This window comes from Crassostrea angulata, chromosome 3 (assembly GCF_025612915.1).
Source record: "Crassostrea angulata isolate pt1a10 chromosome 3, ASM2561291v2, whole genome shotgun sequence".
In the NCBI taxonomy this organism is placed as follows: domain Eukaryota; kingdom Metazoa; phylum Mollusca; class Bivalvia; order Ostreida; family Ostreidae; genus Magallana; species Magallana angulata.
In genome coordinates this window covers 48431392-48448103 of record NC_069113.1, presented here as the reverse complement: position 1 = coordinate 48448103, position 16712 = coordinate 48431392, and the positions used below count along the sequence as shown (strand labels likewise).

Below are 16712 nucleotides of genomic sequence, written 5' to 3'. Positions count from 1 at the left end.
CCTTGCAACTCATTTACTGATTGGTTTGTCGATAAAAGTAAACCGATGGCTACTGTAGTATGCAAATGTATGCCGACGTCACAAAATCTAGTGGCCTCGACCTGTTTAGAAACGGATGGGAATAACCAATCTAGCTTTACGTAATAAAAGCCAATCCTCCAACCCTTAGTTACATTGTATAATATAAAAATCCTGTTAAAATTGGGTATCAACATACTGTATAAACAGAGTTATTTTCGGCCTGTAGACAATTAAGTCTAAGGTTACCTAATAGTTGAAATATGACACATATAACTATGTTTAAAAAAGGTTAAAATCATTGTTTTTAGTGTATGGGATTAAAGCATTAATATTTTCTTGTATCTTTGTAAAGGTCGTGTTTTGTAGAATCGGAAGACGAAAAATGGTTGTTATCGCATCTACTGTTGAATTCCTCGCCAACATTATTATGCCATTCTCGTATAACGTGTACATGTTCATCGTCCTTCGTTTCCTGGACGGAGCAGCTGCATTGGTTTATAATCAGGGAGCATTCATTATAGTTATCTTATTATCAGGGAGCATTTATCATAGGTATCTTATTTAATCTAAAGATGTTAAAACAAAAACTTATCATTGCTTCTTCGAATAGTCAGATTACTTACGTAAAATATAATCAAATTGGGATTTTGTTCAATTTAAAAAAAAATATATTTATTTGGTCACCAAAGTAGTGTGTTTATTATCATAATCATCGAATGATTCATTTTGACGTCGTCGTGTTAATAACTGCCGTTAAATGAGCAGATGAAATAACGCGCTATGTTTATTTCTCTGCTTAACAAATTTTCATAACGCGTTAACGCGCGTTACTTATTTTGTATGCACACATCGTTGCGGTTATGGGACTATAGGTTTTAAAAAATAATGATTGTTTAAATTAAATCCCAAATTCCAATTTCTGTTGAATTAAGTCAATTGGAAGAGCTCTTATGAGAATACTTTTATAGAAGCATTTGCTTGTACTTTGTCCTTTTTTGCCAAAATAGAAGAACGATAATTTCATCTTTATTAGTATTGAAAATCGGTATTTTGAAAAAGCTTCCTCGCACATTTTCATGTACATGTTTCACCCACTATAATTAGTATGATGTCAATATATATCTAACGTACAGATTTTACAATCGTAGCAGTAGAGGAACCATTCCCAACTATTACTTTTAAATGTAGAACCTAATAGTATGTATTCCAATAACTTAACCTTGGATACATAGTTTTGTACATTATAAAATATAAATTTTATCAGGCATGGAGATGGTAGGGCAATCTAAACGCCTATTTTCGGGCAAGCTGATTTTGGAGGTCTACGTCTTTCGAGAGTGTTTACTGGTGTTCTTTGCCTACTTTATACGGGACTGGCGGTGGCTTCAACTTGCCTTAGGCGTTCCTATGGTCTCTGCTGTTTGTTATTGGTGGTAAGTAATGGTGTACCTACATGTATATTATGTGAGATTCCTATTTATCGACTTTGGGTTTGTTTTACAATTCATAATGGTTGCATGTTTAATATCAAACTGCGATAGATTGATTTCAAGATATTTTGCTAAAATATTAGTTAAGTTTTATCATATTTTCCGGCTTTCTCTTTGTCAATTTTTATAATCTTTACAGGCCGCAAGTATTTCCCGAATCTCCTAGATGGCTTCTTTCTCGCGGGAAAAATGCGGAAGCTGTAAAAATACTAAAGAAAGCGGCAAAAACTAATAGAGTCCACTTTGAGGATCTGCCAAGCAACTTCAGGCTTTAAGAGGAGGACAGAGGATTGAAGGAAATCTTCAGAGAATTTTTTCATTCCAAAAAGCTTCTCTTTAGATGGATAATTATTGTCCTTAACTGGTTAGTCATATCGAGCATTGTCATTTATTTTATCAGTTTACTGCTAAATTACATTTAAGAAATATACCGCTGAATTAAACCCTTAAATCATATAAAATGTTATCCAAATATTCAGAATATTGTCAACATTATTATTTCAATTAGGTTTGTTATATCATCTATATACTACGGATTGACTCTGAATATTGGAAAGCTAGGAGGCAATCTATACATCAATTTCACGGTAGCAGCAGTGATGGAATTTCTGGGCAACCTGCTCTGTTTGCTGATGGACAAATCAGGACGTAAAGCTATGCATCTGTCTTTGATATTCCTAACGGGAGCGGCGTGTCTTTCTTCTGCAATTCCTGTTCTATTCGGAAATAAATGTAAGAATTGCATTTTATTTATGTGTTTTCATGTGTCGTAAAAAAGTCTCAGGTTTATCTCTATGAAGTAGCATCTACTCAGTACGGTACTTTTTTTTCAATAACATATTAATCAAGAAAACAAAAACTAAGATGTGTGTTAATATAATGCTATATTATTTCTTTGCGTGAATCTAACGAAATGAGTACTAAATTGACTAAATTGACGATATATTTTCCATGTTGAGGGGTGATCATTTTTCCCAACATAAACAATTTTTTAACCATTATACCAGACTTCAATTTTTATTTATTTTACTCCTCTACATGTATCACATCCTTTTGATATCTTTTAAATTTATCTATTTCTTTGTTTTAGCTCACAACTGGATAATGGTGGCATTGTCAATGGTTGGAAAGTTTGGGATTTTGGGAGTATATGGGGAAGTTTTTATTTACACTGGAGAACTTTTTCCCACTGTCGTTCGCAGCTTTGTGATGTTTTGCAGTATGTAGTTTTGGAGGAAGAATTGGATCCAATTCCTCACCATATATGTTCCGTCTGGTAAGATCAGAATATCACTTTTGTATTGCAAAAAAACGTTTATCAATCTGTCACGTTAGTATATAATAGCAGCATACAAAACATCTCTCATATTGATAACTTGTAACGTAAAAAAAATTATATACATATTCTCTCTCAATTATAATTGTCCATATGTTTTCACAAGTTCCAAGCCAGTATTATAACAGATAAAAACCTTTTTTTAGGCGGATGGCAAAATGAAAAGGGCATTGCCTTTGTTGATATACGGTGTTGTCACCATCTTTGTGGCATTCCTTTCAATATTACTCCCGGAAACCAAGAAACGGAAGCTGCTTGAGCAAGTGGAAGACGTAGATCACGAGGAGGATCTAACGGTCGACAGGTGCGTTTTATTGCATGGTAAACTAAAGAGACATTTAAGCTCTTATATTGTAATTTGTTTTCGATTTTCTGAATTATAACTCAATAAGGATTAATATTGTAAATATATGAAAGATTATTGAACTGTTTGTTTAACATTTAAAAACGTAACAAAAATGATTAGCAAATTCAATACAAGTAAACAGGTAATGTAAACAAATTAGAAAGGACAAATATAATTTTTTTTGTCGGATCGAATATCTTTGGCTTTATATTTAAATGCATAAACGGACATTTACATTTCCTTTTTATATCTATTTATTTTTTACAGCAGAGTGTGTTTGTTTTACATAAAACCATATTGTTTATCTACTTTCAGTGACAGTGATCTTCCTAAGACTTCAGAAGGATCAGAAGATTCAGATTGCGAAAGAGTACGGCTTACAGATATAAACGATAAGACTAAGAATGATAAAATACAATGAGCAACATACTGACCTCCGCAAAAACGTCTTAAATATATATATGTTGAAGATTTTAAAGTATTTTAAGATAATATTGATGTGCTCTCAATTACAAAATCAAATATATATATAAAAAAAACTTTTTATATTCACCATAACGTTTCGCCAAATCCTCTATTTTGAATTTATGTATTGTTTATGGGTTGGTAGTTTTATTGTTTAAAAATATCACGTAATAATAAAAACGCATATTGACTCAGTGTTTAAATCGCCTTACCGTTAGCCATCCAATTCTTCTTTGGAAATTTCATGCCCCGATAGTTATATTTAAAATATGACCTGATCGATTTTTGCAACGACAATCATGTATATACAAAGTTAGGAAACATGTTGGTAATGATATTGTCGTACAATTTTTATATGTGTCATTCACCGACATACAATATAATAAAAATAAAAATACAAACATGACTCAACATATCGTTCAATAAACTTTGAACTATTTTCTTTTTGAAACTTTAACAAACAACAAATAAAAATTGAAACCAACTGCCACAAAATTTAAAAAAACTACAATTAATATATAACATATTACAAGTCATACTCGAAATCATCAACCAAAATTATAACCAGAGTTCTGTAGCGAATTCCTGGATCTCTGTATTGCCGAGTAATAGTTTCTCTGTGTCAGTCTTCCAACTTCCGTTTGTCTTCCATTTCTATGGTTAATCAATCCTTGATTTCTTAAAGCGTGGACTGTATTTTCCCGCCAATCATGTACGTTTGCTATAAGGTAAAGAAAGTATTATTAGATTAGATAAATTTTATACACAGTAATATAAAACGGGTAGCTTTCAGTCAATAATAATACCGTATATCAGGTTTTTTCTGTGTGTATTTAATTAATAAAAATCAGGTTTTTTCTGTGTGTATTTAATTTCAAAAAATAAAGTAAACAGGTAAGTAAAAGTACGGTGAACTACATGTATGTTCATTTAGTTTAGTTAGAGGTACAAATTGCGGGATCGTCGGAGAAGCGCCAGATAATAGATTTGTAAGCCTCGTTGTTTTTTTAATAGTTCATTGACAAGCTAATTAAAACGGTCGCTTTCCTTGCGTAAACTGATGTCTAATTATACCTGAGCTACTGGTATATGTAACGGTACATGATCTATTTATTTATGACTGTTTGCATCTCTGAAAATAATAATCGCTAATTATTTCATATTAAGGAAATCGTGTAAATGGTTTCATTGTCCGAATTTTTCATTACAAAGAGCGACAATTTACTTCCCCGGTTTAAACAATCGTGAATTGAATTATATTTTCAATGTGACTTTGAAATAGTGAAAATTTGATTCGCGTAAATTTTATATACCGTTCTAGGCTCTGATTCGCGGAAAAAACCTGATACACGGTATAACGTAAAAGGTTTGTTGTTTGTTTAATAAAGTACAATTGACAATATACATCAGGGGAAAAAAGATTCTATATACCAATATACATCAGGAAATAAAAAAAAATCTACATACCTTTGTTTCTATATGGAAATGCCAGCAAACTCGATGCAAGAAGAAAAACCAAAATTCCACATTTCTGCCAAATCTTCAAAATAAAACCAATTCAATTTTCACATTAAAAAGTTCTGAACAAATCATCGATGTTCTGACGTAAATGATTGGAATTACCATTACAAACCATTTTCGACGGCATTTGTAAAAAGCACACGATTCCAACCTCAATACTTTTGGAATTGATATAAATTTCACAGTTTTATTGATTGGTTTGTAATTTTTATACAAGGTGTTCAAATCAATTAACATTTTGCACTGAATTGCAAATGCATGATAATTAAACATTTAAAAAGTAATTTACTTACCTGTTACGAGGTCAAAATGGACAATTCAATTAAATTATAATTCACGAATAGCAGGAAATCAATATACAAATGAACTATAATGCATTCAGATCGAGATTTAATTGAATTTAATATTTTGCTCATGTTCGTTTCTATGCATGCTGTTTAACTCCTTCATAATCATTATACCTCGTTGATTACATTTATGGTACTTGTTTAGAATGAAATTTTTTTTTTAAAAAGTGAGATTTTTGAAAATGAAGAAATGATTGTCAATCAAATTGACAGGTGTGACAACCTTAAAGTACATTAAGCATTTTAAAGTTTGAACTATTTAGCTCAAGTGAGCTGAAAGCTCAAGTTAGCTTTTTTGATCACATTTTGTCTGTCGTCCGTCTGTCTGTCTGTCCTTAAACTTTTCACATTTTCAACATATTTCCAAGAACTACTGGGCCAATTTCAATCAAAGTTGGCACAAATCATCCTTAGGCAAAGGGAATTCAAAGTTGTGAAAATTAAGGGCCAAACCCTTTTTCAAAGGGGGGATAATTAGAAATCAATGAAAAAATTTTGAGACATTTTCAAAAATCTTCTTCTCAAAAACCATTAAGCCAGGAAAGCTGAAACTTGTGTGGAAGCATCCTCAGGTAGTGTAGATTCAAAGTTGTGAAAATCATGACCCCCGGGGGTAGGTAGGGGCAACAATGGGGGGGGGTCGAAGTTTTACATAGGAATATAAAGAGTAAATCATTAAAAATCTTCTTCTCAAAAACTAATCAGCCAAATACTAATACTAATACTTGCGTGGAAGTATCCTCAGGTAGTGTAGATTCAAAGTTGTGAAAACCATAATCCCTGGGGGTAGGGTGGGGCCACAATGGGGGGGGGTTAAAGTTTTACATAGGAATATATAGAGTAAATCTTTAAAAATCGTTTTCTCAGAAACTAATCAGCCAAAAAAGTTGAAACTTGTGTGAAAGCATCCTCAGGTAGTGTAAATTCCAATTTGTGAAAAGCATGACCCCGGGGGTTGGGTGGGGCCACATGGGGGGATGTTAACGTTTTACATAGGAATATATTGAGTAAATCTTTAGATATCTTCTTCTAAGAAACTAATCAGCCAGGAAAGTTGAAACTTGTGTGGAAGCATTCTCAGGTAGTGTAGATTTACAATTGTGAAAATCATGATCCCTGGGGGTCGGGTGGGGCCACATTAGGGGGGGGGGAGGGGGTCGAAGTTTTACATAGGAATATATAGAGTAAATCTTTAAAAATCGTCTTCTCAGAAACTAATCAGCAAGGAAAGCTGAAAATTGTGTGGAAGTTATTATAGGTAGTGTAGATTCCAAGTTGTGAAAATCATGATCCCCAGGGGTAGGGTGGGGCCGCAATGGGGGGGGGGGGGGTCAAAGTTTAACAGGAGTTTAAAGAGTAAATTTTCAAAAATCTTCTGATCAGAAACTAATCAACCAGGAAAGCTGGAACTTGTGTGGAGGCATCCTCAGGTAGTGTAGATTCAAAGTTGTGAAAATCATAATCCCTGGAGTAGGTAGGGGCAACAATGGGGGGGGGGGGGGTCGAAGTTTTACATAGGAATATAAAGAGTAAATCATTAAAAATCTTCTTCTCAAAAACTAATCAGCCAAATACTAATACTAATACTTGCGTGGAAGTATCCTCAGGTAGTGTAGATTCAAAGTTGTGAAAACCATAATCCCTGGGGATAGGGTGGGGCCACAATGGGAGGGGGGGTTAAAGTTTTACATAGGAATATATAGAGTTAATATTTAAAAATCGTTTTCTCAGAAACTAATCAGCCAAAAAAGTTGAAACTTGTGTGAAAGCATCCTCAGGTAGTGTAAATTCCAATTTGTGAAAAGCATGACCCCGGGGGTTGGGTGGGGCCACATGGGGGGATGTTAACGTTTTACATAGGAATATATTGAGTAAATCTTTAGATATCTTCTTCTCAGAAACTAATCAGCCAGGAAAGCTGAAACGTGTGTGGAAGCATCCTCAGGTAGTGTAAATTCCAATTTGTGAAAAAGCATGACCCCGGGGGTTGGGTGGGGCCACATGGGGGGATGTTAACGTTTTACATAGGAATATATTCAGTAAATCTTTAGATATCTTATTCTCAGAAAATAATCAGCCAGGAAAGTTGAAACTTGTGTGAAAGCATCCTCAGGTAGTGTAAATTCCAATTTGTGAAAAGCATGACCCCGGGGGTTGGGTAGGGCCACATTTGGGGGAGGGTCGAAGTTTTTAATAGGAATATATAGAGTAAATCTTTAAAAAACGTCTTCTCAGAAACTAATCAGCAAGGAAAGCTGAAAATTGTGTGGAAGTATTTATAGGTAGTGTAGATTCAAAATTGTGAAAATCATGATCCCCAGGGGTAGGGTGGGGCCGCAATGGGGGGGGGGGGTCAAAGTTTAACAAGAATATAAAAAGTAAATTTCTAAAATTCTTCTGATCAAAAACTAATCACCCAGGAAAGCTGGAACTTGTGTGGAAGTATCTTCAGGTAGTGAAGATTCAAAGTTGTGAAAATCATAATCCCTGGGGGTAGGGTGGGGCCACAATGGAGGGAGGTTAAAGTTTTATTTAGGAATATGTAGTGTAAATCTTTAAAAATCGTCTTCTCATAAACTTATCCGCCAATAAAGCTGAAACTTGTGTAGAAGCATCCTCAGGTAGTGTAGATTCAAAGTTGTGAAAAGCATGACCCCGGGGGTTGGGTGGGGCCACATGGGGGGATGTTAACGTTTTACATAGGAATATATTGAGTAAATCTTTAGATATCTTCTTCTCAGAAACTAATCAGCCAGGAAAGTTGAAACTTGTGTGGAAGCATTCTCAGGTAGTGTAGATTTACAATTGTGAAAATCATAACCCCCGGGGGTAGGTAGGGGCAACAATGGGGGGGGGGTCGAAGTTTAACATAAGAATATATAGAGTAAATATTTAAATATCTTCTTCTCAAAAACTAATCAGCCAGGAAAGCTATAACTTGTGTTGAAGCATCCTCAGGTAATGTAGATTCAAAGTTGTGAAAATCATGATCCTTGGGGGTAGGGTGGGGCCACATTGGGGGGGGGGGGGGGAGGGGGTCGAAGTTTTTAATAGGAATATATAGAGTAAATCATTAAAAATCTTCTTCTCAAAAACTAATCAGCCAAATACTAATACTAATACTTGCGTGGAAGTATCCTCAGGTAGTGTAGATTCAAAGTTGTGAAAACCATAATCCCTGGGGGTAGGGTGGGGCCACAATGGGAGGGGGGGGGGGTTAAAGTTTTACATAGGAATATATAGAGTTAATATTTAAAAATCGTTTTCTCAGAAACTAATCAGCCAAAAAAGTAGAAACTTGTGTGAAAGCATCCTCAGGTAGTGTAAATTCCAATTTGTGAAAAAGCATGACCCCGGGGGTTGGGTGGGGCCACATGGGGGGATGTTAACGTTTTACATAGGAATATATTCAGTAAATCTTTAGATATCTTATTCTCAGAAAATAATCAGCCAGGAAAGTTGAAACTTGTGTGAAAGCATCCTCAGGTAGTGTAAATTCCAATTTGTGAAAAGCATGACCCCGGGGGTTGGGTAGGGCCACATTTGGGGGAGGGTCGAAGTTTTTAATAGGAATATATAGAGTAAATCTTTAAAAAACGTCTTCTCAGAAACTAATCAGCAAGGAAAGCTGAAAATTGTGTGGAAGTATTTATAGGTAGTGTAGATTCAAAATTGTGAAAATCATGATCCCCAGGGGTAGGGTGGGGCCGCAATGGGGGGGGGGGGTCAAAGTTTAACAAGAATATAAAAAGTAAATTTCTAAAATTCTTCTGATCAAAAACTAATCAACCAGGAAAGCTGGAACTTGTGTGGAAGTATCTTCAGGTAGTGAAGATTCAAAGTTGTGAAAATCATAATCCCTGGGGGTAGGGTGGGGCCACAATGGAGGGAGGTTAAAGTTTTATTTAGGAATATGTAGAGTAAATCTTTAAAAATCGTCTTCTCATAAACTTATCCGCCAATAAAGCTGAAACTTGTGTAGAAGCATCCTCAGGTAGTGTAGATTCAAAGTTGTGAAAAGCATGACCCCGGGGGTTGGGTGGGGCCACATGGGGGGATGTTAACGTTTTACATAGGAATATATTGAGTAAATCTTTAGATATCTTCTTCTCAGAAACTAATCAGCCAGGAAAGTTGAAACTTGTGTGGAAGCATTCTCAGGTAGTGTAGATTTACAATTGTGAAAATCATAACCCCCGGGGGTAGGTAGGGGCAACAATGGGGGGGGGGTCGAAGTTTAACATAAGAATATATAGAGTAAATATTTAAATATCTTCTTCTCAAAAACTAATCAGCCAGGAAAGCTATAACTTGTGTTGAAGCATCCTCAGGTAATGTAGATTCAAAGTTGTGAAAATCATGATCCTTGGGGGTAGGGTGGGGCCACATTGGGGGGTCGAAGAATAGGTATATATAGAGTAAATCTTTAAAATCTTCTTCTCAGAAAAAAATTAGCAAGGAAAGCTGAAACTTGTGCAGCAAGTGCAGCACAATGGAGTGTCGAAATTTTACATAGGAATATGTAGAGTAAATCTTTAAAAATCTTCTCAGTAACTTATCAGCCAGATGATTCTTTACAATTGTAAAGACTTGGCCCCAGGACAATTCTTCGGCCTCACAAGAAGGTTCAGAGTTTGATGTACCGGTAGGTTTATATCCCATATATAAACAATTGTCAAGGATCTTTTTGAGAACGGCAACTCAACATGTGATATGAAAATAAAATCACCCTGTTAAAAGACTAATGATTATAAACATAAGAATATCCAGGGGGGGGAGGATAAATTTTATTTATACAGGATCTACATGACTGTATTATTGTACATTGTCTAGATAGTTAGTATTATGACCCATTAAGCTGATTTAATCATACCTTTTGTTCCTCAGGTGAGCGATGTTTAATTTACTATCACTAACAACCCCTTATATATGTCTCAAATCGAAAAAAACACCCCAGAAATATCACGACTCGGTAGCATTTTATATTCACACTCGTTTCCCCTATAAATATAAAGAGAGAAGATAAGCAACTACCGTTTGTGTGCAATGTTGTACCATCTTGTGAATTGAAACTATTTTTACATTAAAAATCGCTATACATTGGTGTCATCTATTTTTTTTATTTCAACACATAACCTTCTATCTGAAAACTTATGTAAATTTTGCTGAATCGTAAAATACAAAAATAAATATTTGTCACTCGCGACCACGATATTTTGAAACATTCCGAGTAAACGGAAGTTAGTTGCACAGTAACATCTATACTTAAAACGATAAATCTTTCGTGTTCCGAATGTCATTGACTAAACGGCAATGTACGATAGTTCCGAAAAAAAGTTCGGGAAAAGATTTGGTGCAAAATACAAATCTGCGAAAATTCGATCCAGAAGATTTAGGCGAAAATTTGGTAAGCAATTTTGTTTCAGTGGTTTGATGATAAATAAAATGAAGTTGCTGGCGGAAATTTGTGTGCATTTCATACAGGTAAAGGAGTTAAAAGGTAAAGTAAAAGAAAATTGACCCAGTTATTTTGGGCTTACAAAACACGTTATGTTCAGACATAATCAACATTTGATTTAGTTAGACAATTCCCATTTGTTCATTTTGCGACTGACACAGCATCTTGCCATGGGCTATATTTATTAATGATAATATGTTATTAAATTTCGGCATCAAAATTCAGTATTCTCTTTTGAGAAGTGGACAGGCATAAGCCTACATCCACTTCTCTTCGCAAGCCCTCATATTTTGATTCTGGAAAACGTGTAAATGTCGGAACCAAAAACGGTTTACGCTTCGACCCATGTTTCGACTCAAATTTCCCTGAAGTTTCGTAACAGACCTACTATTTCTACATTTTAAACATTAATGCATTCATATATCACAAAAAATCATCACTAACCCGCTGTCAAATCATTTTCTCTACTTCTTTTTTCAAAGCACATTGAATACATTTTTTAAGCATGATTGAAGCGGGGATTTCAGTGAATGTTTTTAATGCAATAGTCACAAATTCACACACTGATTGCGAAAGTTACACAGTAGTGACACCATGTATTTATAAAGCAACGTGTGCAAAAGAAAGAAATTTAAACATAACAGCTGATCGATTTATATAGTTTTGAATTTAAATTTTTACATATAATTACGCAATATCTGGACTAAAATTCAGGATTTGGAAAAGGACAGCAGATTTTCATCAGCAGCCTCGATCAAACGTTATATCAACAGAAAAGGAAAGAGCGACAGCGGGAATAAAATGTATGATTCTTACTTCAAGAAATGACAAAACCGGACGGGCATTAAAGCATTGCGTTTCTCATTTGCCGGCTATAGTGAGTACTGAAGCCTTTTTTCTTAGCAGTTTTGTGCAGGAGTCTGTGTCTGATTCAGTGTTATCGGTATAATTTTACAGTATCAAGTAGTATTATGATCTAAATGTAATATGTGTTTCTAATCCGTGTGATTCTAAGCTTTAACATATGGTTATGGAAGGAGATTCTTAACAAGCCGATCCAAAAGAAGGAACCGAAGTTTTTTTTAGAACAGATCATACAGTGGTACATGTAACAAGTGAACGTTATTGTTGACAAGCCAATCGTGTTAAATAGTTCGTGTGTCGTCATTTCATTTTCATTTTGTAAATCTTAAAGCGTTATAAGTGCTTCTTCAAGTACTATAAATAGCGGACAAGAGTTGCCACGTGAATGTTACCTTAGTGCTATATGGTAAACAGTTGCAAGTGTATGTCGCAGTATTTGTGCATTTTAGTCTAATAGTGTCATGTTGTGTTTAGATATTAAGTATATACTATGAAACCCATTGAAGTATTGAAAGTTGTCGTCTGAATGGAATGTTCTAAACTTTGTACCGAACGTCAATTGTTCCATAAGACTCGTCAATTTTTTGAACGATAAGGACAGTTATCGTAACAATGCTTTCGGAGCCGCTCCTCTTTAAAACAACAGAAAACGGCACTGCGACTGAGGTCCATGTGAAGGTCCAAAGACGTAGAGACTTTGACAAATACGAAAACGAGAAAAAGCTTTTACCGTGGCTACTTAAAATGTGAAAGCGATCAAAAGAGAATCAGAAAAACTCAAAAGTTCTTCTTCATTTTTCAATAGAGTTCTGGCCACTTGGTGAATACTAATACAAGTATTATCCAAATGGAATGAATGACCTCCAATCATTGCAAATTGGTGCCATAAATCCTGACCTAGCGCAGAAGACTCATTACGGTGGACGAGTGCCTCAAAATATTGAAAAGGCTATTAGGAATTTCAGAATTTGAATAAAAAAATTGGCTTTGAAATCGACATAATAAATGATCCGATGGTTGTACATATGGAGAAAAAGGGTGCGACATTTCCAAATTATAATGTTTGTAATTACATGTTAGAAAATCTTATTGTGTCCTTGACCCTGGAAATGTGAACACAATCTGCATCCCGATTTTTTTCCTCCGTTTATGTTTTCCATGCCCTCCGCTCATCCTAAATCCCCTCAATATGCTGCAAACACAGCAACAAAGACAGAAAAAGATCGAAGCTTACCAATGCAGTACATTTAACAGGAAGTACAAAACACAAATAAATGTGCCACTAAAATATTCATGACTGTTTATTTAGAGCAATACCACAATTTCTGAACTTAGTTGAAAAGAAAAAGAAAGAGAGAATAAAAGCGTGTGTGCTAAAACGCGGAACGGAAAGCAGAACCGGAAAACGGAAAAATACTACGACGTTGATCGCTTAAATATTGTATAGACAGGACTCAAACTATTTACTTTGCATCATTTATTCATACTTTATGAATGATTATTATAAAAGGTTGCCTAATTTTTTGATATCATTATGACGAATGTCTATCAACTAAATTATTGCATTCGATTTGTTTAATAAAGTACGAAACGGAAAAATAAAATGTACACACAAATAAGTTTTTAAAATTATTTTTTAATTATTTTCCTTTGTAATATTGTTGAAATAGTAGTGTTGTGTTTTTCATGACTTCGAGATTTTAGCCTTATTTTAAGGAAATCAAATATGATTTACTCTCATCAACATTGAATTTTTAGTGATCTATACTATTATTATAAAATTTATCAATAGCATTATTGATATAAAAAAAAACCATGACCGACGAACAACATCCACTATCATTGTTACGAGTTTTTGCTGCAACATCTGTTTGCTAACCTTTCGTCTCGCTATTTTAAAGATCATATAATCGAAAACAGAATCAATTTATTTGATCACTCACCTCTAGATGTCCAAAGTCTCCTTTCTTTTGACTAAAATCCGGCGTTCGTTGTCAGCATCTTTTACCATTTTAGATTACTTATTCCTGGTATTTTAGGCATGACAGTTTCTTTATGTTTAGCTACGTGTTTGTACCTTTCTACAACTTAAAGCTGCTTGGTCCGATTTTTTGTTATTACAGTATCAAATATTTTTCCATACAAACCGTTTGTCTGAGAAAGTTATGGACTTTCTCCTATTTACACCAGCAGAATCGGCCTCCTTTCAAAGTTACAAATATTCAAAATAAATAAAAATAATTTCTTTTTTGGCAAACGAAAAAAACAAACCAAAATGCATCATGGGATGTTTAGAAAAGGGAACCGTTTGGTTTCGTCCCCCAAATGATAGGAGTTGTACAACCCGCATGCTATGCATCGATTGTAAACCAAGCAAACCTTTTTAACAAATTTTGTACATAATTTTTTTTCATTGAAATTTGGCTTAATTGACTGGGAAAACTACTGCAATGTCTATTATTATACATATAATTAGCATAACCATCTTTTAAACACGTGCAGAAAAATTTGATATAAAATCGGACCAAGCAGCTTTTATAAGAATAGAGAGCTGGATATGTTGTTTAGTTTTATTAACTTGGACTAGTGATCAAATTTGAGAAATTTTGAGAAAATTATACATTTTCTAAATAAATACACTTAAATATGGATAACAGATTTAACAATATTTTTTAAAAAAAGCAGAAAGTTTACCGTTTTACCTTGTTTAACACATCTAAATAACATTATAAACATTTTCCGTATTCCATTCCGTTCCGCTTTCCGTTCCATTTTCTTTTCCGCGTTTTAGCAACATCCATATAACAACTGATGTTCGATACAAAGTTTAGACCATTCCATTCAAGCGAAAACTTTTACTACTTCAATGTGCTTCGATGATCGTAGTTTAGCATTGGCCTGAGAGTTGGATATGGTGACTGACGGCCCATGGTGGACGTACGGAAGAGTTTCCCGGAATCTGAGGATTACCTGGAGCAGGAGGTTGACTGGTGGACACAGTGGACAGTGGTTAAGGATATCGTGGTGTTGGCGGAGACGAGATGATTGGAGCATAAGGCGATGGACCCTCTCGCGTCGTATATTGCTGGCATTTTGTATATTTATATATATCTAATCATATGTGGAATTGTTGTTATCACTGATCAGAGAGCCTGGTCATGGTGACAGTCACCAAGCAGAATAAAGGCATAAGGTGGTTTTCAAGTTTATTGCAATACTAATTATAAATAAAGCATTCCCCTAAAATAAGAAAGTCAAAGCATAGATGTAAAGATATTGCGTTAGTTTACCCTTAGATAAGGTTTAAGTATGTATGCATTCATCAACATTAATTAATAAATATTAAAGTTTTATAATCAAATACAAATAAGATCCTACAGACTCAAAGTATAAAGGTAACAACTTTTGCTGCAAAAATACAATAAAGAACACAACTAGCAATCAAAATGAATACATAAAAGAGGCCAATTGAGGTGCATAAAAACTACAACATCAAAATTAACATAAAATGTACAGAATTGAAAACGTAATAATAAATAAAAGAGTTTATTTAAAGTGACCACAACCATGCCATTTCTACATTTATTTCTTTCCATGAAAAATAAGATAGTGCCCCACACGGGTTGAATGGTCATCACACCCTATCCAGTCTTTGGAAGTTGTTCTTTGGCAAATCAATTGTACATATATCAGACATATGTGCATATTACTTCGTTTTTAATTTTTCATACTTGTAAAAAAAAATACCAGCTGTAACCTAAATCATTTTGGCAGAATATTGCGTATAGGGTACCCATATTATACGGATCCTAACTCCTCCTAAGTTTAAGATAAGAAGTTTTTATTTCTCAGATCAATTGTACATATATTAGAGATTTGCAGATTCCTTGGATTTCGATTTTTGTTGATTAATGAAAAAATTCCAGCTGTTGAATTTAGTCATTTTCTCGCGGAATATTGCATATTGGGTACCCCCTTTCCGTCGATGAGATGATCAACCCAATATATTTCTGTAGTCATTCAGTAACAGACTTAATTTGTGTTTTGTTTTCCTGAGGACTATCAAGTGTCATAATTATGCACAAATACGATGATCTGCGCGAATGAATGTACAAGATGCCAAACATCTTGTCCAATTTAACACATTTAAACTTTTCAAAGTTATCAATCTCACATTTTAAATATTCTTTGAAAATCTTCGTTTCACCCATGCTTACTTACAATGTTTTTTTGCTATTCAATTTTAATCGCTGACATAATTTGTTTTACTCACGACACAACAATGTGATGTAAATGTTCAAAAGGCAAATACTCTACATATTTTTTAGAACTTACAGCATACGGTTTCTGTATTGAATAATATGAAATGTCAAAATGAGTATGCAAAGCTTCGGCCAATGACAGCCATATTGCCTAATATTAATTCTCACCGAACTAACAGATATTTGTTTACCCTTGGACTGAAATGTCACATTTTCATTGGTTTAAACATAGCACGTGATTGCCTCATATATCTCTATATTTGTTCTGTGAGAAATAATATTAGGCAATAATTTATGGCCGTAATTGGACGACGCTTCGCTTACTCATTTCGACATTTCATTGTATTTAATACATAAACCGCATGCCGTAAGTTCTTAAAGTATTTGGAGTAGTTGCCCTTTGAAATTCTTTAAAATTAGAGTAGTTGCCCTTAGAATATTGACGTCACACTGTTTTGTCTGGAGCAAAACAAAATGGCAGCGTCGAAATTTGCTCAAATCTCTGCAGAGGAAAAGGAGAAAACATTTAAAATTGAATAGCAACAAAACATTGTCAATAAACAAGGGTGAAACAAGGATTTTTAAAGAGTATTTGAAAGGTG

The 16712-nt window shown here is 34.3% G+C and overlaps 1 pseudogene; it reads left to right on the top strand.

The window, feature by feature from the left end:
• Positions 1-933: 933 nt before the first annotated feature.
• LOC128178717 (organic cation transporter protein-like) lies at positions 934-3831 on the top strand (annotated as a pseudogene).
• The last annotated feature ends 12881 nt before the right edge of the window (positions 3832-16712 follow it).